The sequence below is a fragment of the Protopterus annectens genome, chromosome 7.part0 (genome assembly GCF_019279795.1).
Source record: "Protopterus annectens isolate FY-2018-M chromosome 7.part0, PAN1.0, whole genome shotgun sequence".
NCBI classification, from domain to species: Eukaryota; Metazoa; Chordata; order Ceratodontiformes; family Protopteridae; genus Protopterus; species Protopterus annectens.
Window position 1 is genome coordinate 1,115,775,514 of NC_056739.1, and position 24,731 is coordinate 1,115,800,244.

Here is a 24,731-nt window from a genome sequence, read left to right on the forward strand (position 1 = left end):
TTCAACTACCCTACCATTAACTGGGAAAACTACTTGTGTACCAACTCTTTTGCTCAACATTTTCTGGAAATCATCAATTCCAATGTCATGGATCAACTTATCCATACCCCCACCAGGGGCAGCAATATCCTAGACCTGGTCATCACCAACATGGGCGACCGGTGTTCTACACCAGAGGTCAGCTCCAACCACAAGCTAATCACCGTAGACATCCACATCCTGCTCCCACCCCCAATTAGGAAAGCAATCATAAAAAATTTCCCCAAAGCCAACTTCACACTACCCATGCAAATGGACAATAGAGGTATGACTGCTGAATCCTACACAAATGCACTTTATAAGCACTTACACGAGTGCATGGACGTGCTATCCCTAACAGAACCAAGATGCTATCCTCCAAAAAAAGGAAGCCAATCTGGTGGTCTTCTGCCATAAACAAACTCTACAACAGAAGAAAGAAACTGTTGCAAAAAGAGTAAAATCCCACAATTGGAGGAACTCCCTGGTCAGCCTCAGTAAGAAGCTGAGAGCCCTCATAAAATTCTCCAAAGCTAGTTATGAAAACAAAATCACCACTGATTCTAAAGACAACCACAAAGCATTCTATAGCTATGTCAAGAATCTCAATGGCAACACTCAGATCTGCTCTGACTTACAGCACAATGACACTAAATATACAGAACCAACTGATATTGCCAACATTCTGGCAGATAGGTTCAGTGCTAACTTAACCCCCTCTCACCCCCTAAAGGCCCCACCTTCTACACAAACTGCAGAATGAACTGGCACCCCACCTAAGTACCATGTTCATTCATAGCCTCACCTCAGGCTTTGTGTCCACTGAATGGCGCACCACGATAGTTATCCCACTCCACAAAGGGGGGCCACAATAGACACCGGGAACTACCGCCCCATTAGCCTGACGAGCCTGGTCTGCAAGGCCATGGAATGTATCATCATGAAACTCATAAACAAAGACATTGGAGATCTCCAAACTCGGACCCCACACAGTTCGGGTTTTTAAAAGGCAGCTCATGTCTCCTAAACCTGACAGACTTCTTTGAAATAGTCATCAAAGCCACAGATGAGGGTAAGGTGGTTCACACAGCCTATCTAGATCTCGCCAAGGAGTTCGACACCATCTCCCACGCTGGAATTATAGATAAACTCACTAAACTAGGTATAAATCCCTATGTCACAAGATGGGTTGCCAACTGGCTTACTGACAGAACCCACACTGTGAAAGTAGCAGACTCCAAATCAGACTTCAGACCAGTGACAAGTGGAGTACCACAGGGTTCAGTCCTAGGTTCTCTCCTGTTTGGTATCTACTTCTCTGAAGTACAGGCTAACACAGAAGGTCTTTGGCTAACTAAATTCGCAGATGACTGCAAACTAGAAGCCATAATTGAAACTATTAATGATGTGGACATCCTACAAAAGAGCCTCACTGAGACAGATGCCTAGTGTCAAAGCCATGGTATCAAGCTCAATGCCAAAAGGTGCATTGTCATCCCCTTTGGTAAAAACTCTGTACCCATGAACTACCACATAGGCGGTAGTCTACTTAACACCAAAAGTGTGATAAGAGACCTTGGAACACAAGTGGACAGTAATCTCTCCTTTGATAATCACATCATCACAGTGGTCAGGAAATCCTTTTACATGGCACACCTCATCAACAAAAGGTTTCTCATCTAGAAAAAAGAGTTCATTGTTCCCCTCTACTCATCACTCATTAGACCCATTATAGAGTATAAAGCCCCTTTTGGTATGTACCTCACAAGACATCTACAACAACTGGAAAGGCCACAAAAATACCTCACAAAGAGGATTACTGGCTTCAAACAGATGCCTTACGCAGACCGACTCAAAAAACTCCAGCTATCAGGATGTGCCACCATTCATAATAGTGTAGTAGTTCTCTACAGTCTTGGTTAAGGTACGCAGAAGGACCCATTTGAATTCAACAAGAGACACTGCTCAGTCTTGAATGGGCAATCAGCAGTTCATGAATCCATCTTGACTAATGCAGAGAAAACATACTCAGTTGGAAGGTGATGAATATTCCATGAACTAGAGGAGAAAGTGAGCTACTGCAAGGAGAGACATTGAAGAAATGGCTAAGGCTTTATCAATGTTTATTTTTGTTGGTTTACCAGTTGAATCATGTCCTTTTAGTGGGCATGTGACCACCTCTCTTGTAGGATGAATAAACAAAATAGTTCAAGGAATCCATCCCAGATGTAAGTATCGGGTAAAACTCAGGCATGTTACATGATCAGCTATATACACATATATATATATATATATATATATATATATATATATATATATATATATAAAAAATATATATATATATATATATATATATATATAGATAGATAGTTATAAATCACTGGAATCCCATTACACTTGCCTAATGGAAGCAGGACTGCTAAGACAGCAGAGGTCAGGTTAGAAGATGGAGGAGTTGGTGTATTCAGTGCCACTGTAGCTAGCAGCCTACAGTCACTGCATTTAGAAATATGGAATAATGTTTATCTCACCCCAACTTCTATTAATAAACTTATACTCAACAATTAAAAATACATGTAGGAAAAGGAGAGTGGAAGAAAATTGGAATCGTTAAGGTGTTTACTTCATAGTCACAAGGTACAGGGATTGATTCTCAACTTTAAAAGAGAAATTGATATTTGTTTATTTCACATTTGTTAACTGGGTTAGTCCGGTATGCTTGTTAGAATGATGGGGTACCATCAAAGTTGATATGCTGGTTAGAATGATAGGGTACTATAAAAGGTGAGATGCTGATTAGAATAATGGGGTGCCATCAAAGTTAATATGCTGGGGCTAGAAAGAGGAAGTATTATCAAGGCCACTGTCTTTGCTGAATTTACAGAGGCCACAGATTATCATCCTGTACAGTATCTTAGTAAAGCAGCTATTCAGCTACTAAATGCAACCATCTACAACAAGGAGACAAAGTGAAAGAGTCTATTTTCTGCATCAGTATGAAACAACAGATTGTACTCTTGTGATCTGTCCTAGTGTGAAACAGCACGAGAAAAGAAATGAATAGTAGATTTAGTACTTCTGACAAAATACAAAATACTGACCCCACCCCCCCCACACCCTCTACGCTTGTGAACAAATGATGGAGGAAGAATGAAACTTGCATGATAGACCCAAGACTGCTTCATTTATTTATTTAAAGTAGCCTGACTGGATTCCAATGCCCAGTTCCATCTATAACCCTGTTACAAAACAAAATTATTAATTTAGGTATGTTATACAGTAAGCAGAAGAAGTGGTCCATTCAAAATACATCATTTATCATGCTGCAATGCAGCACAATGAAGCTCATAATGCCAAAGCAAGCAGCAACCTTGCATATAATACTGAAAAATGCTGCCCGCTAACAAAAACACATGCCACCACAAAGAAAGTCATTTGGCAGAGAGATGCATCCTTTACTAGGCAGAAGGATAGCATTATGGATGAGGGGCAATCCTAGACAGGCTATGTTGTTTCCAGCAAATCAGAAGTAGGATGATAATGTTAGTAATAAATGTGCAGTCCCTATGGAAGTAAAAAAAATATAATGCCAAGGGCACAGAAGTTATTGCTGATACCCTGCAATGCCGTAACTTTAGCAAAGCTCACTTAAGCTTAGGTTGAACTTTGCCACACACTAACAGGAACAGTAGATGTCAAAGGCAAGGCAGATGCATTTGGCTCTTTTGCAGAAAAGGTTGTATAATGCCATTCATACAGTGATGAGCATAGTAGGAGTAAGGATTACTGCTAGAAATGGTGGTTTGAACTTTGCAGTAAGTACATACCAAGGTGCTGAGAACAAGGCATGGCCAGGCAACTGATCTTGAAAAAATGCACTTTACCTTGTAAGAAATATTTAGGAGCTTAATACCATCTCCAACTTCTGAGGCCTGGAGAGAGGCAGCTTATTCCTACAAAGTAGCCAGCCACAACTGACCACATATCCATAGGCTAGAAGCATACCTCTCAACTTTTTAGCACAAGAAATCTGGACAAAGCCTAAAATAATGGGGGGCAAAGGCCCAAAAATATGGACATATTTTAAATATTGCACGTACAAATATAGAACATTGCTAAAATAACAGGATTTTAATTAGCATGCATTTTCTGAAGGATATGAATTGTGAAACTCAAATGTATGTCATAATTTAGTGACATCAGGCCTCAAAGATTTGCCAGAAAATTACATATTTTATGAGGAACAGACCACAAATATGTGGCAAAAATTGAAGACAGTCTGTGAAAAACTGGATAGTTGAGAGGTATGGCTCGAAGTAATCCTGCAAAATAAATCCTAGTTAGAGGATTGTCTAGGCTATTAGAAACCTTTGGCAATTCTGCTTTCTGTCCATACAGCCTCCCTATCACAGAGTGTGGGCCATCTCCCAAAGTATATGACCAGGGCTGAAGCTATGCAGGTAAAAGCAGTCTATAAGACTGATGAATGCATGTATTCTTAGGCATTAGATAAAACATGTCAGTGGAATTACAGCTTATAATTCATATTATGCAGGAAACAAACAGAATTAAACACATTTCAAGATCTCACAACTTGAAAAACATGGCTATGAGAAATGCTTTTCACCATGCATTTTAGCCGACTTTGTAAGTGCAGTACTTATGAACTCTGTGACTAAATGAAAAGTGGGTCAGTTATCTTTACTCAAACATTCACCCTGTATGGGTTACAATTCAAACAAGATAGGAGCTCTGAAATTACAGATAGTACCCTGTTAACAATAGGTTAGAGTCTACTAGGACTGGCACCTTTCCCTGTAGGAATTGTTCAGCTTGCAAATATATGAGTACCCTCCAAACATACACGCATCCCAACATAGGTTTTACCATTAATGTTAGTTTTTATGCTGATTGTAAAACAGCTAACATTGTTTACTTTGCCTTCTGCTAGTTATGCCATGTTTTTTACATAGGTAAGACTAATAGATCCCTTAAAGAAAGGGTTTTAGAGTACCAAAGGGACATTAGGAATAAAAAAGAAAGTAATGCTTTGGCATTACATAATTTAGAAAATGAGGTAACACATGTTTTTAAATTTTTTGTACTTCAGGTTTTAGACTTAGATAGGAGGGGTGGTGATCTACCCAATCGTGCAGAACAGAAATGGATACTGCTTCTTAATGCATAGAGACCTCTTTTTTGAAGGCACGCCCTCTGAAATACTAGTAGTCTTTTTAATTAGAGGCCTGTCTTTTATTGGTTTGACTGTTTCTTTGTAATCTTATTTAATTGCTTTCTTTCTGTATTGAGAATGTCTGATGAAGCGGTGTGAGAACAGTGAAAGCGCTTACTTTGTTTTACCTTGTTCTCTTGTGTATTAAATATTGGTTTTATTTTAAGCCTTGCAGGCTCAGTTCTTTTATTTTATTTTCATTTACAGATAACACCCACCTAGTGCTATGAACCTGGGCTCTAAAAGATTGCCACTGGTGAAGTGACACTCTGACCCCATGTACAAAAATGGGAAAAGGGTTGATGGATGGATGGATTTAATGAGTACAGATTTTTCTGTTTCACTGTCTTGACAGCATCACACATTTTATTCTATGACTTCTAAAGTTGTTTACAACTAGATGACTGAAAGCCTAGAAAGTTTTTATTTAAAGCAAGAATACATGTTATGTGTCCTCATTATTGTTGAAGTCATTTCATGTTCCCTATTATAATTATAATGTTCTGCTCAAATACTTGTGTCTCCAAATGAACTGACATACATGTGGGATCTTCATCAACAGCAGTGATTTTAATTGACACCAAATGGCTAATACTTATGTATTTATTAATTTGTTTTTTACTGACTTTTTTATTTACGCTTTGTTGATCGACTTAGTCCCACTTGGCCATTGGTCACTTTTCAGGGGAGAACTAAGGTGGAATTCATATTGACTAGGGGAAATTTGGCCAGGACACTGATGAACTAACCATATTCTTTTTGATAAGTGCTGTGGGATCTTTTATATTCACCTTAGCTGCCACCTACTCAGGCAGATGAGGCCATTGTTTAACTTCTCATCCAAAGGACGGCATACTTGGAAGTGCAGCACCCTCCTTATGTTGAACTTCCGTGGCAGCACGGGATAAATGATCCAACTACCCCTGGTGTGGGAATCAGCATTCTACACCAAAGGTGAATGTTCTACCTGTCGAGGTACTGAGCTGGTAGATGGACTGCATGAGAGTTTTTCATAACAAAACTGATGAGGTGCGTGATCTTGTGAGATTGTATTTTTGATGGATATTTCTTGTGAGGAGCTTTGTCTCCTACATCTTTCATGCAGGTAGCTTTTCCCTCTATACCCCATTACCCTGTAAATTGTCATAAAACTGGGGTAAGAACAATATCATGTCAATTATGAGAAGTATTCTAGTCTTATAATGTTCATGATTTACTGCAATTTTTGAAAAAAAGACAGCAGTATTCACTGTTTAGGAAATACAGCTCAGGTCAGATGTACTTTATTAAGATTGCAAATCTTATATAATTGCACAGGAAATACATAGACTACAGCACTGCAATTATAAAGAGATACAAATGAATTTAAAATTGAACATAACATGTTTTAACATATGTACAACACAAAATTAAGGAAAATAAGGAAACATCTAATGCTAATTACATTACATAATGTCATACTCTTAAAAAAATGCATAATCATGTATACTAAGTCTGTTAAATGTCTGACATCAGAGTGTCAGTGGCACAACAGGTAGCACACTTGCCTTTGGTGCAGAGACCACTGACATTGGCCTTGACTTTAGAGAAGTAAATGCCAAAAAGGAGCGGTCCAAGGACCGATCCCTGAAAGGCTCCACTTGTGACTGGCCTCTTTGTAGAGGTGGAGGCCCTAATTCTAACTTCCTGGGTCTTGTCTGTGAGCCAGTTTGTACCTAACCTCTTGAGTTTGTCAACAATCTGAGTGAGAGATTGTGTCAAATGCCTTGGCCAGGTAATGGTAGACAGTGTGAGCCATTTTTCCCTCATCCATTGCTTTGGTTACCTTCTGAAAGAAGTTCACCAGGATGAGTAGGCATGCTCTGCCCTTGATGAAACCAAACTGGGGTTGGTCCAGTGTCTGGAGGTTTACTATATCTCTACTGATCATTTCCATGATAATTTTTCCATGGCTTTACATATAAGACTAGTGAGATTATGGGTCTGTAGTTTCCATGGTATGTAGATTGCCCACCTTTATGCAGATAGATGACTGTTACTGTTCTCCATTCATGAGGCATGAAGTCTGTTTGGAGGCTACATTTAAACAGTAATTCCAGAGGCCCTGATAGGTCATGTTTCATGCTATTCAGAAGGCATCCTGGGATACTTTCTGGGGGGCATTGATGCGTTGTTCTTGGTCTTAGAGATCATTAAGGACCTGTTCCTTAGTGATAGTAGGTGGAGTTATATTTGATGATATTTCCTGAGGGAAGGTTGAAGGGGAGAGAGGGGTAACGTTGGAGTTGAATTTATAAGTTTTCTGTATCTTCTGGCTCAGTATAGGTGGCTCCATTTACAATGAGCTCTGCACAAAATTGTGTATTGCCTTTGAGGCTGCGGACATAGCTAAAGACTGCTTTGTGGTTGCCCTTGGCCTGGGAGCCCAAACTTGCCTCAAATTTGACAAGAGTTATTTAAATATTTGGAAGTTGAACACCCTGTGATACCAATTATAAATGGTTTACCTAAAATACATAAAAATAAGATTGATCCACCTTTACGGCCCATTCTGTCAGGTAGGGGCTGGCTAAGCAAACCAACTTATAGTTATGTTGAACATTGTCTCAAAAAAGCATTACCCAGGGCAAACACTGTACTAAGAGGTTCATCTCAGTTCCTAGTGGCTCTTTATGATGGAGGTGGAGAATTTAGATAGATCTGAGGACATCATTCTGGCAACATTAGACGTGAAGAACCTGTTCACAGTTATCCTGAATGATATTGGGATAATCAGTTCAAGAATTTCTACGGAAATATAATGTCGGTGAATCTGGAGAGATACAGTACATCTAATAAGTTTGTTACCATTATTTTAGAAAATAACATCTTCCCCTATGGAGGGAATTATTTTTGGCAAAAATGTGGAGCAACCATGGGCACTTATTGTGCCAACAGCTACTCTAATATAGTCCTGGAACACTGGAAGGAAGAATATATTTTTGGGATAAGAAATTTATGGAAAGACAGTATTATTTATTATGGAAGATTTGTGGATGACATATTTTTATTATGGAGAAACAGTCACGAGCATTTACTTGGGATTTGTGAATTATTAGTACTACTACATTTTTTGAATTTGATATATGCAGTTCAAGGGAACAAATCAACTTCCTGGATGTAACCATTATGAGGAATGCTAATGGATGGTTTGATACATCTATCTATAGAAAAGATAGTTGGAGGAATCACACTTTACACAAAACAAGCATACATCCAGGACATGTCTATCAACAGATAGTCAAAGGACAAGCTCTATGCACTTTGAGATTATGTAGGAATGAATATGTTTATGAGAAAGAAATGCAGCAATTGGAGGGCAACTTACTAGCAAGATGGTATAGAGATTCTGGAATCTATCACGGTATACAGTGGACCAAGCCTCTTAGGCAGAGCAGAGGTAGACCATATTTCTCACGCAAGGAGGAAATAAATATAAGAGCAGATACCAACAAATTAAATGAATGTAACAGTTTGAGATGCATGTTGACATATAGCAGTGATATCTCAGCCATCTGTGACATTATCAAGAGGAATTGGAAAATTTTAACAATGGATGATAAATTGAGGTGAATAGTTGTAGAAACACCACAATTTTCTTTTAAGAATAAGTCTAATATTAAGAGGATGTTATATTATAAGGATGGATTTGGCACTAGGAGAACAAACCATAGAGTTGGCACTTTTCCATGCAACAAAATGAAAAGCGTGTACATTCATTGTTCAAATCAATTATTTCAAGCATCCAGTCACTGGCTATATTTACCATTCCAAAGATTATGTTGATTGCAACACAAGAAACATTGTCTAGGTATCCATATGTAATAGCTGTCAATCTTTCTATATGGGAAAGATCAATAGGTCTTTCAAAGAAACAATATTGCATCATATAAGTGATATAAGGCTTGTGGCACCTACCAATGCCCTTTCACAACACATACAGACACATTCAGTTTCTTATTTTTAGCTCTGGAAAATTTGCTAATAGCCCTAGGGACAGTGATTTATTTAATAAGACTGAGATGAGGGAAACCTATTGGATTGCTGATTTACATGCAGATAAAAACCCAGTTCTCAATGTGATGGCTCTTTTAAAACCAGTATTGAAGAACAGGAACCTTAGGAGGTGATCTGATTGGCTGAAGGTAAGTTAAATAAGCAGGAAGTGCACACACTGATTTTAAGGATCGGGTGAAGGTTTTCCAAAAGCGCTTATAAGTCATGTTTTAATTTTTTAATAAAGTTTATAGATTTTAAATATTTCCTCTTATCGTGGTGGTTTGCAGCTTTGTTTTGAGCTGACATTTGGCTTTGGTAGACTTTATTTCTCCTCTGAGTTGTTTGCTTAGTTTGATGGGAGTGCTTTTATCCTGCTGGGTGTTGCACCTCCTAATTTGTGCCATGAGTTTCCTCCTACTGTTATACAGCCTACTGATTTTGTGTTTCCACCAGGGTGGCTTGTTTTTTCAGTTAGTTCTGTATTTTTTTCTGGTGGGTATAACTGCCTCTCTGTAGCTATAAACATTCTTGTACAGGGTTTCTGTGAACAGTTCTGCATAGGCAGCAGTGTTGTCAGGGTTTATGGAGGCATGAAATTTTGCCAGGTTACCACTTAATAGCAGGTTAGCCTTAGAGTAGTTCCTGAATATTCTAGGTTTAGCTGGGGGTCCAGGTTTTATTTTTACTTCAAAGGAGGCCATTTTGTGGTCTGACCTTACCAGGTAAGACATTGCAGTAGGAGGTGTGCAGCACTCTCCCATATTAGTGAGTACCAGATCCAGTATGGTTGCACCCCTGGTTGGTGTATTGACTATCTGGTCCAGGGAGTTTGTGATTACAAAATCCAGGAATCTCTGTGCCTGTACATTTGGTGTCATACAGGATTCCCAGTTAATAGTGGGGTAATCAAAGTCACCAATGAATATGATATTGGGTTGGATGGCTAGTGTTTCTAATAAATTTAAATACATGGTATGGGTTTCCTGGGTCATAGAGGGGAACTTGTAGCTTGCAAGGAAGTGGTATTGGATTTTGCCTATAGTGGTTTGAACATGGAGCAGCTCAAGTGCATTGTACTGTTTGACCAGCCTTGAAGTATATTTATTTCTGATGTAAATAGACGCCTTCACTTTAGTCCATGCCTGTGAAGTGGCTGGTCTAAATGTGTGGAAGGCATTATAACCTTGCACAGTTGGTGTGCTCTCAGTGGCTTTAAACCATGTCTCAGTGACCGCACATACATCATTGTTCTCTAGGGTGAAGAGAGCTTCTAGGGAGTGGAGGTTTTATTTAGACTCCTAGCACTGAGCAGTAATACCTTTAGATTTTCTTGGTTTTGATTTGCTATGTCAGAAGTCCTTTCAGTTGGACATTGCCTAAAAACAGCACTATGGGGGAAAACAATGTTTTAGCTAATATTCGAAAGCCTAGAGGGGGGAGGTGCAGACCATCCCTGGCAAAGCAGCATGGTCTGGTGACCATCTCCTTCCATGCTGACAGATATTGCACCCTCTTAAAATAACACCAGAAACTAAGCCAATTATTCAATCATCTTTTGTTCGTATTGTGACATCATCCTTGGAGAAGGTAAAATGCTGCTCAGTGCTAGGCTCATACCACCCTGAGACACATATTCTGAGAGCTCCATGATGTCTCTCTTCATATAATCTAGGGAGGTGCTTCTCAGGTAATTTACTCCCACATGAACTATGACTGAGTCACACTGGTAATTGTAGTCCAATGACCTGAGTGCATATGTAATGTAACAGACCTAGCCCCTGATAAGCAACTGACTGTGACTTTCTCCTCACTCAGCCTGGTGACAGGGACATCTGTGTGTCTCATGATGGAGTCTCCAATGACCAGAATGTTGGATTGTGTGGTGGCTTGCCTTATGGGCTTAGAGGTAGAGGCTCCATGAGATGTAGCTCTATGTGTTGATGTGGGTGTTGTTTTGGCAGAGTGCATCTGGGGCTACTGAGGGCATTCCACAACCACATTGTAATTTTTCACAATATATCTGCTACAATCCTTTTTCCATTAAATATTTCATACAATCTTTCATTCCAAATTACCTATATTACATAAAAGAAATTCTTATCTAACCTTCTCACATATTCTCTCTTCTTATTAAAATATACATACATAGTCATATTCATATCTATATTGTTTATGTCATTAATATTCTGAAAAAAAATATTTCTTCACATGAATTTTTCCATAGTTTCACTACTCTTTCAGATTTCAAAACAAGGCTCTGTTGTGTCTTCCTCCCCACAAAACACACTTTTTCAACTTTCATTTCATATGGCATATTCCCATTTAATGGTAACTTAACTGGAAATTTTTGGTACACCACGTTTTCAAGACTTTAATGGCTTTAATCTCTTCTGCTGGTAAATTTTCACATGTATTTATATGATAATAATATTGTTTCATCACATTATTACACCACATCATTCTATCTTTCTCTATATAATCACTTTTTTCTGTATTAGTATTTTTCTTGATAATTTTTAATTCCTTCATTTGCATATTATTTATCTCCTTTTTATCATTATCTCCCAGAAAGTTTTGTATTTATATTTAAACATTCTGATTATTATTTTCTCATTCTCTTCCTTTACCCACTCCAGTACTCTATACTAGTTTAAAAAGGAGAACAAGCAACTGGATTTAGTACTCCAACCCCCCTTCATCTTCACTCTTATACAATGCACCTCTTTCCACTGAGTTTAATCTTGAACTCACTATGAAAAAACACCAATTGCTTAGTTTTATTTTCATGTTTTTGTGGGATCCTATAAACATTTGACATATATGCTATTTTTCCCATTAGTACTGAATTCACCAGATAAACCTTTTTTCTGAATGTCAGTCTATATCTCCTCCACAAAAAACATATTTACTGAATTTATTTTATCAAACCCTCCCATTGCATCACAACATCACAACTTCATAATTTTCCTAAATTCTATCCCTAGCAAACACATTTCAGTCACTGAAAAATACACCTCAATTTACACCACATCACCTAAACTCTTACTTTTATCTACTCATGGGCATTCAAATTTCCTTTAAACATCCATTCAGACAAACCAACAATTCCCTCATCCATAGTTTGTTCTGAGTAATTACAGTTATATTGTCTGACTATAAAAAACCTGGAATCTCCACCTCCTTTTGCATCATATATCGAAAGTAAGTTAGATATCCCCCAAGTTGAAATCAACTCATGGTGACTCAATGGGTAGTTTCCGCAGGGTTCTCATAGTATATTATGGAAGAAGATTGCCAGCCCTTTCTTCCCCACAGACAGTGCTGCTACTCAGTTGTGCCACAGACAGGCTTTGTGCCCAGAGCTACTAGCTGTTAATCCTGTGCCTTAACCTACATGCTGTTGGGCTGGGGTCATCACATATCTAATATCTTTTATTTTATAAAAGTTATTTAACACACTCACTCTATTATTTTTTATCTGCTGACATATACACTCTCCTTATTTTATTACCTATTCCATACTTCTCCATAACATCCCAGAAAGATCACATCCTACTGTACCAAATGCCTTGCTAATATTACCTACCATAGGTTTCACATCCTCCCTTTTACTTATAATATCATGCACAATTTCTCTCACAACCAATAACAATTCTTGACATCCCTTCCCTTTTATACCATATAGGCCTTCTTCCATGATATCCCTTATCCTTCCGTCCATTCTCCTCTGTATTATTCCATAACACTTTTATGATCTCTATTACTTCATGTGACAGGTTTCCAATTTTTTATTTCATTATTTTCATATTTTTTCCATACAAATTTTAATACCCCACTTCATAATTCTTCATAAATAAACCCTTCCTTCAACTATTCATTCAGTACATTTACAAAATACTATCTTTGCCAACCCACTGATTTCTTTTACATTCCATACCCTATACCATCTGGGTCTGATACTGAATCAACATTTAATTTCCTAAGTACTTCATCCAATTCACTATTAGTAATTTCTTTTTCAAACATTTCCTTCACTCATTCTGGATTTTTTTTTTTTACATTTCACTCGCTTATGTTTCCTTCTTTTTATTCTAATACATATTTTCTACATGCTGTACTACAATACCCATATTTTTCTCATGCATTCTTTTTATTTCTCCTTTTACATTTTTAATTTACCTCATTATACTAATATCCCCTTTAACTGTTTTACCCAAATAGGCAGATACCTCCTCCCTTCTCCTTTGAGAATAACGTTTCTGCCTAAACAGTAAGGCCTTATTTTTTTTCTTAATTTCTTTTATATATGTCTTTTTCCATATCATAATATTCTCTTGTATTATTCTCCAAATTCTCTAATACATTTTTATACATTTCCCATACTTCATTTTCTCTTTCTTTCTTGTATCATCTTGCCATTGAAAAAAAAAACATTTTTTATACTTCTTTTTACATTCAATCCACCATTCAGACTTTTTTTTATAGAAGTCCTTCATGGTTATATGAGCTTTCCATAACTGCAATACTACTCACTTTCCAATTTCATTCTATAATTGCTCATGTAATCTTTTTATTCCCATTTCCTGTTTTAATATACTACATTTCTTCTATTACCTCCAGCCATATTACTAAATGGTCTGAAAAACCCATCACAACTGTGTCACCATCTGATACCCCAAGCCTAATAATAAAAATGAACCATGGTAACCGTGCTTGATGGCTACAATCCAATTTATTATGAAACACTTTTCGGCCAGCAAAAATACTTTAACTTCTTCAGATACTACACATACTGATAATGACATTTGAATAGTAAAACTCTTAAATCACATGATATTCTAAATCACATATTTAAAGAGAAATGCATTATTTTAAAATTCTTTCATTCATAATTAACTAAAAATATTTCTAAATTACTATTATGTCCTATGATATATATATATATATATATATATATATATATATATATATATATATATATATGAAAAAATCCATATGTAAATAAATATAAACAAATGGCTATAAGTGGATTAAAGACTGACCAGGTAAATCAATAATTAATTCTCTTATACTTTCATACTTTCTTATAAAACATAAGAAAAACTTTTAACCTATGTATATAATCTATATTAATTATGTATACATATAAATAAATAATTTATTAAATTCATAATTGGTACCATTGTAAAGAATTATTAAGATTTTTAATAAACAGTAGCCAAAATTATTTAATGTCCTATAAACATATGCATGTGTTCATCTACATAAACTATTGAGTGTTAATAGAGGCATTATAGAACACAAGTCATTTAGACCAGGGATATTATATGCATATAGCCGGACTTGCCATATTAATTCAAGTCTTTCTAATTCTATCTCAAGTGCCCCCCCCCCTCAAACTCTTTTCCACTTGATCTAAAATCCAAAATTTGAATTCATGATTAGGATAATCTTGAATATGCTTGGCTAATGCATTATCTTGTTTGAGTCTACTTATACTGTATGTATGTTTGTCTATCCTATCTCTAAGCCTATGTGTCATCTTACTGACATAAAAACAGGGGCAATGTTGACACTTGGTGAGGTAGACTACTATTTTTGAATTACAGCTGTACTTCATATTACTCATCAATTCCTTGTTGTTAACAGATACTGATGCCCCAACCAAAATGTATCTACAATATGGGCAGAAACCACATTGTTGCATAACTCTCCGGTTAGTATCCAACCTATGTGTACATTCAAACAAGTTTTTCAAATTTTTATCCCTTCTGGTAGTAAATTTTGGTGTAATACCAAGTTTTTTCAGTAATTCTTTATCTTCTGTGAGGATATTCCAATTCTTGCATACAATGTTCCTTATATAATAATAATCTACATTGAATGCTAACACAAAACTGGAAGAGAAAGATGACGTGTCATTTGTTCTAGTTCTACCCTTAGATGTCACTACTGGAAATTCAAGACTACTAGAATTCTCTACTATAACTTCATTTTCAGACGTATCTTTACCAAGTATAGGTTTATACATACCATTCGTTCTTTTTCTTGTTTCTTCATTTATAATATTATCCAAAAAACTACTTGGGTATGCTCTTTTAATAAACATTTGTTTTAATAACTGACATTCATTACAGAAGTCCTCCTCTTTTGAAACCATTCGTGCCACTCTCACTAATTGTCCCTTTACCACCGATTTCTTTTGGTGGTAAGGGTGAGCACTTGAAAAATGTAAGAATGTATTTGAATAGGAGGGTTTCCTATATATTTTTGCCTCATACTTTTTATCAAAATTATTTTTGACTAATAATACATCCAAATTCTATGTGAATTCCAGAAAATCTGTACTCTGATTAAAATAATCAATGTTGAGCTTGATCTTTACCGCCATTAAATAATATAAATATATCATCCAAAAAGCATGTAAAGTACACTGCTTGTGATCTAATTTCATCAATATTAAACACAAAGGAGCGTTCCCAGTAGTTCATGACTAAGTTCGCAAAACTAGAGCCACCTGGGGACCCATGGCCATTCCTCTTTTTTGGTGGTAGAAGTTTTTTTTGAAATATATGTAATTGTGTGATAACACAATATCTAATAGTTCTTCCACCAAACATATTTTTGATAGAGGAGCACCTTTGTTCCTAAGATTAAGTGTAATCCATTCAATACCTTGTTCTTGCTGTATTGAAGTATAAAGGTCCTTTACATCTACTGTCAGTAAGTTATGTTGTTCACTAAACTCTATTTCATTATTTTTTTCTAAAAATGACCAAGAGTCTTTACATATTACAGTTTCTGTTAATACGTATTTCTTAGGAATTGGGTCCACCACCTTTGCACATGCATAAGTGTTCTTGCCATCTGCAATAGGTCTAAATGGTGTGTCAACTAAATTCTTATGACTTTTATGCACTCCGAATATTGTTGGAGCTAAGGGACATAAAATTATACAAGTCAACATCAATTTTCCTTTCAATAAATAAATCATTGATGTATATTTTTATTCTTTGATTGGCCAGATTATATTCATTCAAGGAAGCTTTCGTGTAACAGTCAGAAGATAACAATAGTTCTATTTTATTCTCATAGTCAACTGGGTCCATAAATATCAGACCACCACCTTTATTTGGTTTCATAATAAGGACCCTAGTTGCTTTCAGTAAGTTAATACATTATTGTTCATCCTTTGTCAGGTTCCCCTTTGTAAACATATAATTTTTCCATAAATCAAATTGTCTAAAATCTAATTCATATACTTTTTCAAAAGTGTATAACAGTTATGCAAAGGTGGATTATATGTACCAGCAATTCTAAACTGTTGTGATTGTTCCATATTTATATTACCCAATAATATTTCTAGATTCAACTTTCTAACATACATTTTTAAATCAAGTATGCAATTAATAACATTGAGTCTCTTCGATGGTACAAAGCTAAAACCCTTTGCCAGTAGATTCGCCAACTCTATGGAAGCTTCCACTGAGGAAAAATTATATATGGAAAAGTCCTTTTCAGTGTTTTTAATTAATGTAAAATTATTTGTAAATTCAGTCTCAATTACCTAATTTATTTCCATCTGTTGTGTTTCTTCCGTTGGTACATTTGTTTTGTGTTCTTCCCCTCGGAAAACCCTGAAAATTATTCGACCGCTGGTTATTAGTGTTCGAGTTTCTCTTGTTCCCATTGTTATTTGAATTCTGGTTCTGCAACTGCTCAGTCCTCCATAGCCCTTCATCATTTCCTACACCGTTAGTAGGAGAATCCAAGTGTATATCTGTGTCATTCTGGTGGCTTTCAAAACCTGAATTCTCCCCGCCCCTTCATTCTTGTGCATTGGATACCTGTCAGTTATGCGTGTAGGAAATACCCGGATTTTCATTTTGATTGACAGTTCCTTCTAATACGCCCCCTCTTATTTTCCATTGCTGTGCTGGTGGTGGGCGTGGATAAGCTGTGCCGTTTTGATATTGTAAACGGTCACGCTCAAACTTTTTTCATTTTAGTAGATTTAGCTTTATTCATATAAGAGTCTATTGTTTGAAAAATGTGTGTGTATTCATATTTATATCTGTCAAAGTCCGGGTGAGATTTAATCTGAACATCCAATACAGTTATAGTCTCTTTCAATTCATCTGCTGTAATGGTATAAAGCTTACACATAATGTCAAGTAATTCCAGTCCCTGTTTGTTAAATAATTTCATTAAGTCCAAATGGAACTGTGAGTCAGGGACCAGTCCCGTAGGATATTGACATATTCTTAACCCTTTTGGCACCAATTCTGATTTTAAACATTCTACAAAATATTCTACTTCCAGTCGAAGTTTTTTGTATTTTAGTAATGTATGATCGAAAGTATTCAATAAGTCAATAAAGTTTACCTCATCCCTAGTCGGATTCCCCGATGGTGGTTTCTCATTATTCTGAAACAAGCCCGTAGGTGAAGTGAGCCAGTCTTTTAAGTTCGGGATTCCAATAAGCCCTGGGATTGGATTGTTACTCATTACTTCTGGAGTTGCAACATTATTAATCATGTACAGATATTTGTACCAGTATGAGTACTACTAGCAACAGATGCTTGACCATTAGGAATAGTTGCCAAAGTGGTCGATAAAGCTGTTTGGTGATTAAGTGTGTTCTGTACTGCTGTAGACATACCGGCGTTAATGTTCGTATTTGTTAAGTGTCCACTCGGTACATGCTGCAGCTGTTGGTACTGCTCGCTACGCATGACACTAAGCGAGTCTACTTTCTTGGTCAGTCTTTCCACCTGTTGTGATAAGGCTTGAACTACGCCTGTAAGTCCAATGTTCCCTTCTGTTTCTCTTTTAGTTAATGAAAATAGTTCAGGTGTAGTGTTCAGCTGGTTTGTTGCCATGTTAACAACACCACGAAATACAAAAAACAAAATTGAAACTTCAAAAACAAAAACGAACCATGGCAACCGTGCTTAATGGCTACAATCCAATTTATTATGAAGCACTTTTCGTCCAGCAAAAATACTTGAACTTCTTCAGATATAACACATACTGATAATGACATTTAAATAGTAAAACTCTTAAGTCACATGATATTCTAAATCACATATTTAAAGAGAAATGCATCCATTTCTTTTAAAATTCTTTGATTCATAATTAACTAAAAACATTTATAAAATCCTATTATGTCCTATTATATATATATATATATATATATATATATATATATATATATATATATATATAAAATATATACATATGTGAATAAATATAAACAAATGGCTATAAGTGGATTAAAGACTGACCAGGTAAATCATGAATTTATTCTCTTATACTTTCATACTTTCTTATAAAACATAAGAAAAACTTTTAACCTATGCATATAATCTATATTAATTATGTATACATATAAATAAATAATTTGATTTTTAGTTCAAGTGGAAAAGTGTTTGAGAGGGGGGCCACTTGAGATAGAATTAGAAAGACTTGAATTAATATGGCAGGTCCGGCTATATGCATATAATATCCCCAGTCTAAATGACATGTGTTCTATAATGCCTCTATTAAAACTCAAGAGTTTACGTAGATGAACACATGTATATGTTTATAGGACATTAAATAATTTTGGCTGCTGTTTATTAAAAATCTTAATAATTCTTTACAATGGTACGAATTCTGAATGTAATAAATTATTTATTTATATGTATACATAATTAATATAGATTATATACATAGGTTAAAAGCTTTTCTTATGTTTTATAAGAAAGTATGAAAGTATAAGAGAATGAATTCATGATTTACCTGGTCAGTCTTTAATCCACTTATAGCCATTTGTTTATATTTATTTACATCTATATATATATATATATATATATATATATATATATATATATATATATGATAGGACATAATAGGATTTTATAAATGTTTTTAGTTAATTATAAATCAAAGAATTTTAAAAGAAATGGATGCATTTCTCTTTAAATATGTGATTTTTGAATATCATGTGACTTAAGAGTTTTATTATTTAAATGTCATTATCAGTATGTGTTGTATCTGAAGAAGTTCAAGTATTTTTGCTAGTCGAAAAGCACTTCATAATAAATTGGATTGTAGCCATAAAGCACGGTTGCCACGGTTCATTTTTGTTTTTGAAGTTTCAATTTTGTTTTTTGTATTCCAAACCTAATAATACAAAATAATCAATTTCAGATTTAATATTTGATGAAACAGGGTTTCTCTTTCCTTGGACAGCTGCGGTGGTGCAGCGGTTAGCATTTCCACTTCACAACAAGAGGCTCTTTGGTTCGATCCTCAGCTGGATTGCTTTCTGTGCAGAGTATGGATGTCCTCCCTGTGGTCGCGTGGGTTTCCTCCGGGTGCTCCGGTTTCCTCCCACATCCCAAAGACTGGTGGATTAGACACTCTAAATTGGCCCTATTAATAAGTGTGTGCATGTGTGTGCCTTCTGTGGAAAGTTGGGCGCGGGTTGGCAACTCGACACCGTAAAACTCCACTGCCAATCATGAGCTGTCAGGTGATCCGCTGTGTTGACCCCTAACCGGGAAAAGCCAGAAGAAGAAGGGTTTCTCCATCCTTGCTAATTATATACCTATAATAGTACAATTCTTAAACATATTCTTTCCACTTCAGATCCACAACAATTGACCTTCCCATCCTTACCAATGTCACAGCTAGTATTTTCATTAACCTTTATGCAATACAGCTGCTTTAGAACAATGTTCATTTCGTAAGTTCCATTTTATATTTCCAGCCCACAATTCTTCTGTTTGCAGTCTTTCTTCACTTGTCAGGAATCTTACATCCTCTAAAAGAATAACATCAGCGTCACATTTAGCACACCATCCCGTCTCCATATCCTTCTTATCTTACAGTGTTAATAATACAGTTCACATTTACTGAATGTACATTAAAGTTGTTGCTGTTCCTTCTTTTTAAGTTAAGGGGAAATATTTTTAAATGTTCATTTTCTTATTTTTATTTGTTCTCCAAAGGAATACTTTTCAGTCGTTTATGTCCAAATAATCCTTGATCCTCAGAATGAGATTTTTCATTGGCTAGAACTTAAAAATAATTATTATCAATCACTTCCCCTGACCTCTCTTCCTGCAAGCACTCTCTCTCCTCATGTTTTCCATCCATATTTTTCTCCTTCACATATTTTACCCTCTCTTCCAGCCTCTTGTTGCCCTTCCTTGTGTATGTTTTCTTCCCATTTCCCCTACTTTATCATTATTTGTTGTTTGTTCTTTACAATCCATCCAAAAGTGTGTCCGTTTTTTATACACAATCTGCATTCAGGCACATACCTTCTTGCTTTATGTCCTTTCTTACCACACTGATTACGTTGACCCTTGTCACACTCATCAATTAAATGACAAAAGTCTTCACAAAAGACATGATTTCGGCTGCCATCATATATTAATATCCCTCTATGACCAGCCACAAAAGCAAAAGTTGGCAAGTGCTTCACTATGTTTTTTCACATTTTAAAACAGCTTCCGACCTTTGTCCTCTCTTCCATAAGTTTCTCACATCTCTTTCACATTATTATCAACAGTTTCATACAGACCCTGCATGCATTTTCTAACATCATCTTCTCGTAGTTCATCAGTTCTAAACTGCCAAGTAACATTTTTTTTTATATTTAAGTTACTACCAGAAAACAAATAATTGTTCCATGCATAAATGTCCTTTTTGTTACACAGTTCCTTATGTTCTATCTTCAGTACATCAGTTTCAAATGTTAAGACATAACAAATCTGTCCAAATATGCATAAAAGACCAAATTTCTGTATATTTTAAAACTCAGAATAGTTACCACACTGTCCTATACATAATATCTGTCTATTACAGGGACATTTTTGTTCTTATTCTTACAGTTAGTCTGCCATCTTTAAAAAAACAGCTTTACCTACAGTTTGTTGCTGTTCTCCCTTTTTGCCTGCTGCCATTGCTGCATAAGTTTCAGTTACTGCATTATCTGTTGCCACAAATCCAGACACCTTCACAGTTTGTTGCTACTCTCCCCTAATACTTTCTGTCACTGCTACATTAGTTTTAACTACTGCACTTTCGGCTGCTACATCACCACTTCTGAAAACATTTTTTGCCATCTCACCCCATGAAATAGCAGACCAGTCAACTGGATCATCCTACTCGATTCTTTTTTACAGATCATCATCTGCAGGCCCTGTGGACATCATTTCTGTTATCTGAACCATTTCAGAAGACCCGCTTAGTTCCTTCTCCATGGAGGCAGCTAAATGTTGCTCATTTGTAACATCCACCATACAGGAATTTTTATTTACAAGTTGAAGTTCCATATTAAAGACATTTTTCTCCAAATTCTCACATTTCACCTGCAAAACTCTCCATAACTTTTCTCTCCTCCTATACGCTGCTGCGTCCCTTAGGCCACTTCCCTGCTGATGTAGGAGCTGCCCAACATGATCTAGCAGCTCCATAGACTAGGGTGAGCTCCCTGATGCCTTGGCCAAAATATCACCTAGTACATAACTATCGCTTCGGCTCTCCCCTGAAAAGAGGTACTAGCCTAGCGGAACAAATCCAGCCAACAAAGTATAAAAAAATGAAAATAAAAGAGTATGCAGGAACACTGGAATGTTTACGCAAACTATTACTAGATAAGAGTTAAATAACATCATTATTTTAACTTGCTGATGAAATATTTTTGTATATTGCATTATCTCCTTTGTGCATGAGCTAGACTGTGCTGCTAAAAGCAGCAATGCTGGTGACAGTAAATCAATAAATGCATAATGAAGTCAATGCAAAGAAAAAAAAGCAGGCTAGAAAGAGGGGAAGAGGGTAGTAAAGTTCTATACAAACATATCTGACAGGCAAGCATATATTTCTTGCTGTAGAACTCAGTGCAATAATTAGATAAGGTTTTAGTAAGCTTCAAGTATTTGGTAATTTGCTTCTGTAAGAGAAGTTGCTGAATGATCTGTTAAAATAACGGCATATAAGTAAAACTCACTGCAAAGCCATGCATTTGTGCTTTCTCTACTTTTTAAATCATTAAGATAAGCACAGAAATCATGCATCAATGAAACGGCTAATCAGGAACTGCAGGGCCACAGACACCCATCATCTACATTGCTTGGTTATGTATCATGTCATACAGAAAAACATATTTTTGCAGTTTTGTTTCTTTGTTGTGGGCAGGAATAGGGACTAAGCAATCACTACAACCTGTTTAATGTAAAATTATTTTAACAGTAAGCTTTAAGTAAAAAGGTCTTTCATTTTACCTGACAGGACTAAGACTACGGATGGAATTGACAGGTAGTCCACATCTTACGTGGGCCTTTTACATGATTCTCAACAATTCACAGGGTGAAGCTGATTCATATAAATTAGCTTACCAGAAGAGCAATAGCTTGGGGATGAAGGTATGCAACATATGCAAATGAGTGTGCAAACAGATATAAATGATCTATTCTAGCACAACTGAAGGAGTGAATAAAGAGATGTAAATGAAGGGGCTAAAAATGTCACATTTCATAAACAATATATGCACCTTATTGTGTGGCTTTATAGAACATCTGTGACAGTCATGCATGACTGTGGAAGAAGGCAAAACAGTGGCACTGCACTGAGAGAGACAGAGCTTGTGCACAACAGCCTGAACCCCATTTAGCAAACTGGAAAAAGGTGGCTGATTATGACAGAAAGAGAAAACATACTAAATATATCAGCTAAGCAGCTTGTAGTAGTCATTCACAGCGGTAGCAGTTAACACAGCACTGAAATGCTTTCTACAACCAGTGGTGACCATATAATACTTCCTCACAGGCTTAGCGCTCAGAAATGATACAGAGTGCAGTGGATGTACCACATCCTGAATGATGACCAAATATTGGATGACCACAGAGTAGAAAAGTATATTGTCAGCACCTTGTTCAACATACTTTGTCTGCATGCTAAATCTCAGGAATGAGTGGCCTTCCTATCTCCACAGATATCAAGTTATGTGTAGCTCTTACCATCTTATCTACAGGGACCTATCAGAAACATACTAGTGACACACTAGACATTTCACAGGTGTCTGCCTGCCAACACCCAGTAATTCCTTGATATCATGATGACATATGTAAAGGAGCATATATGGCTCCCCTGGACTGCAGATGAGATAGCGATGCAAGCCTTCTATATCACTGCAGATCTTTTCTGAGGCACTGGATATCATACCTTGTACTCATGACAGAACAAAGGCTCCAGCTCTTTAAAGTCCATAGTGAAAGAGATATATCAAATAGACAGAGCATCATTTCCTGAATTGCTAGGTAGTTTGTGATGCACAGGAAATAATTCCAATATGTGCATGTGGCATTTTGGTAGTTTACGATTCCCATGTATGTCACATGCTTGACTTCTATGCCTGTTGTGAGGATGGTGATTTCCCACAGGGACATCTAGCTGGTAAGTGCTCATAGAATTTGTAGTACAGATGGTGGCACATACACCTACTTATAACATTTTGCTGTGTTGTGTTTTGAAGGTAATGCTAGCTTCCACTTTAAACCCTGAATCATGACTCCCATGTGCATCCTGGAACCTTGGCAGAAATGCATTGCAGAAGCACCTACGCCTAGGCACACATCACTGAGTGCCTGTTTGGGATTATGACGGCTTAGTTTTGCAGCCTGGATACATCCAATGTGTTCCTACAGTACTTCCCTGACAAGCAGAAAGATGTTTGCAATATATATAATACAGGATCAGCATCCACCTTAGTAATGGATGCCAACTTTAACCCTAACACTGCCTCTTCCTTAACCCTACACCTTACTTTCATAAAAATCTTTCCCTAACAATGCACTACACAGATCACACAGATACACAAACACGAACACCATATCTATCCCCCTAACCTAACCCTGACCGTAGCCTAAAATACACAAACTCATTCACAAACATAAAACACCTATCCTTCACTCAACTCCAATTCTAAACCTAACTCACACACATTCACATACACTCTCACCTCTCTGATCACATGTACCTGTCTCATAATTACACACCACTGACATTTCAACCACTCGTCTATCCATGCCATTAACATTAAACCACGCTCCCTACATTTGGTGAAGAAACAGCATTTGACAAAATAGGGGAGACCCATACACTACAAACACACACACACACACACACACACACACACACACATATATATATATATATATATATATATGGATTCACTTTACATGCTTGAAATGCTAAAATATCGAATTTTAGAATTTCGAGCCTGTAAAAATGAATGTATGGAAACCGCAAAGCCAGAAGTGTCGAATGGATTATGTCGAACTCAAGGTACGGATAGCGCATTAGGTAAGTGCATTGTTTTTGAGGTTTTGAGGAGGGTTTGAGTGTGTTTGAGTGTGTTGGGGTGTTTGAGGTATGGGTTAGGGTA

General features: G+C 36.4%; 1 protein-coding gene across 1 annotated transcript in view; it reads right to left on the bottom strand.

Moving 5' to 3' along the window:
* LOC122806893 (A disintegrin and metalloproteinase with thrombospondin motifs 7-like) overlaps positions 1 to 24,731 on the bottom strand; it is a 2,879,604-nt gene that overhangs the window by 1,129,012 nt on the left and 1,725,861 nt on the right. The window lies entirely within an intron of this gene.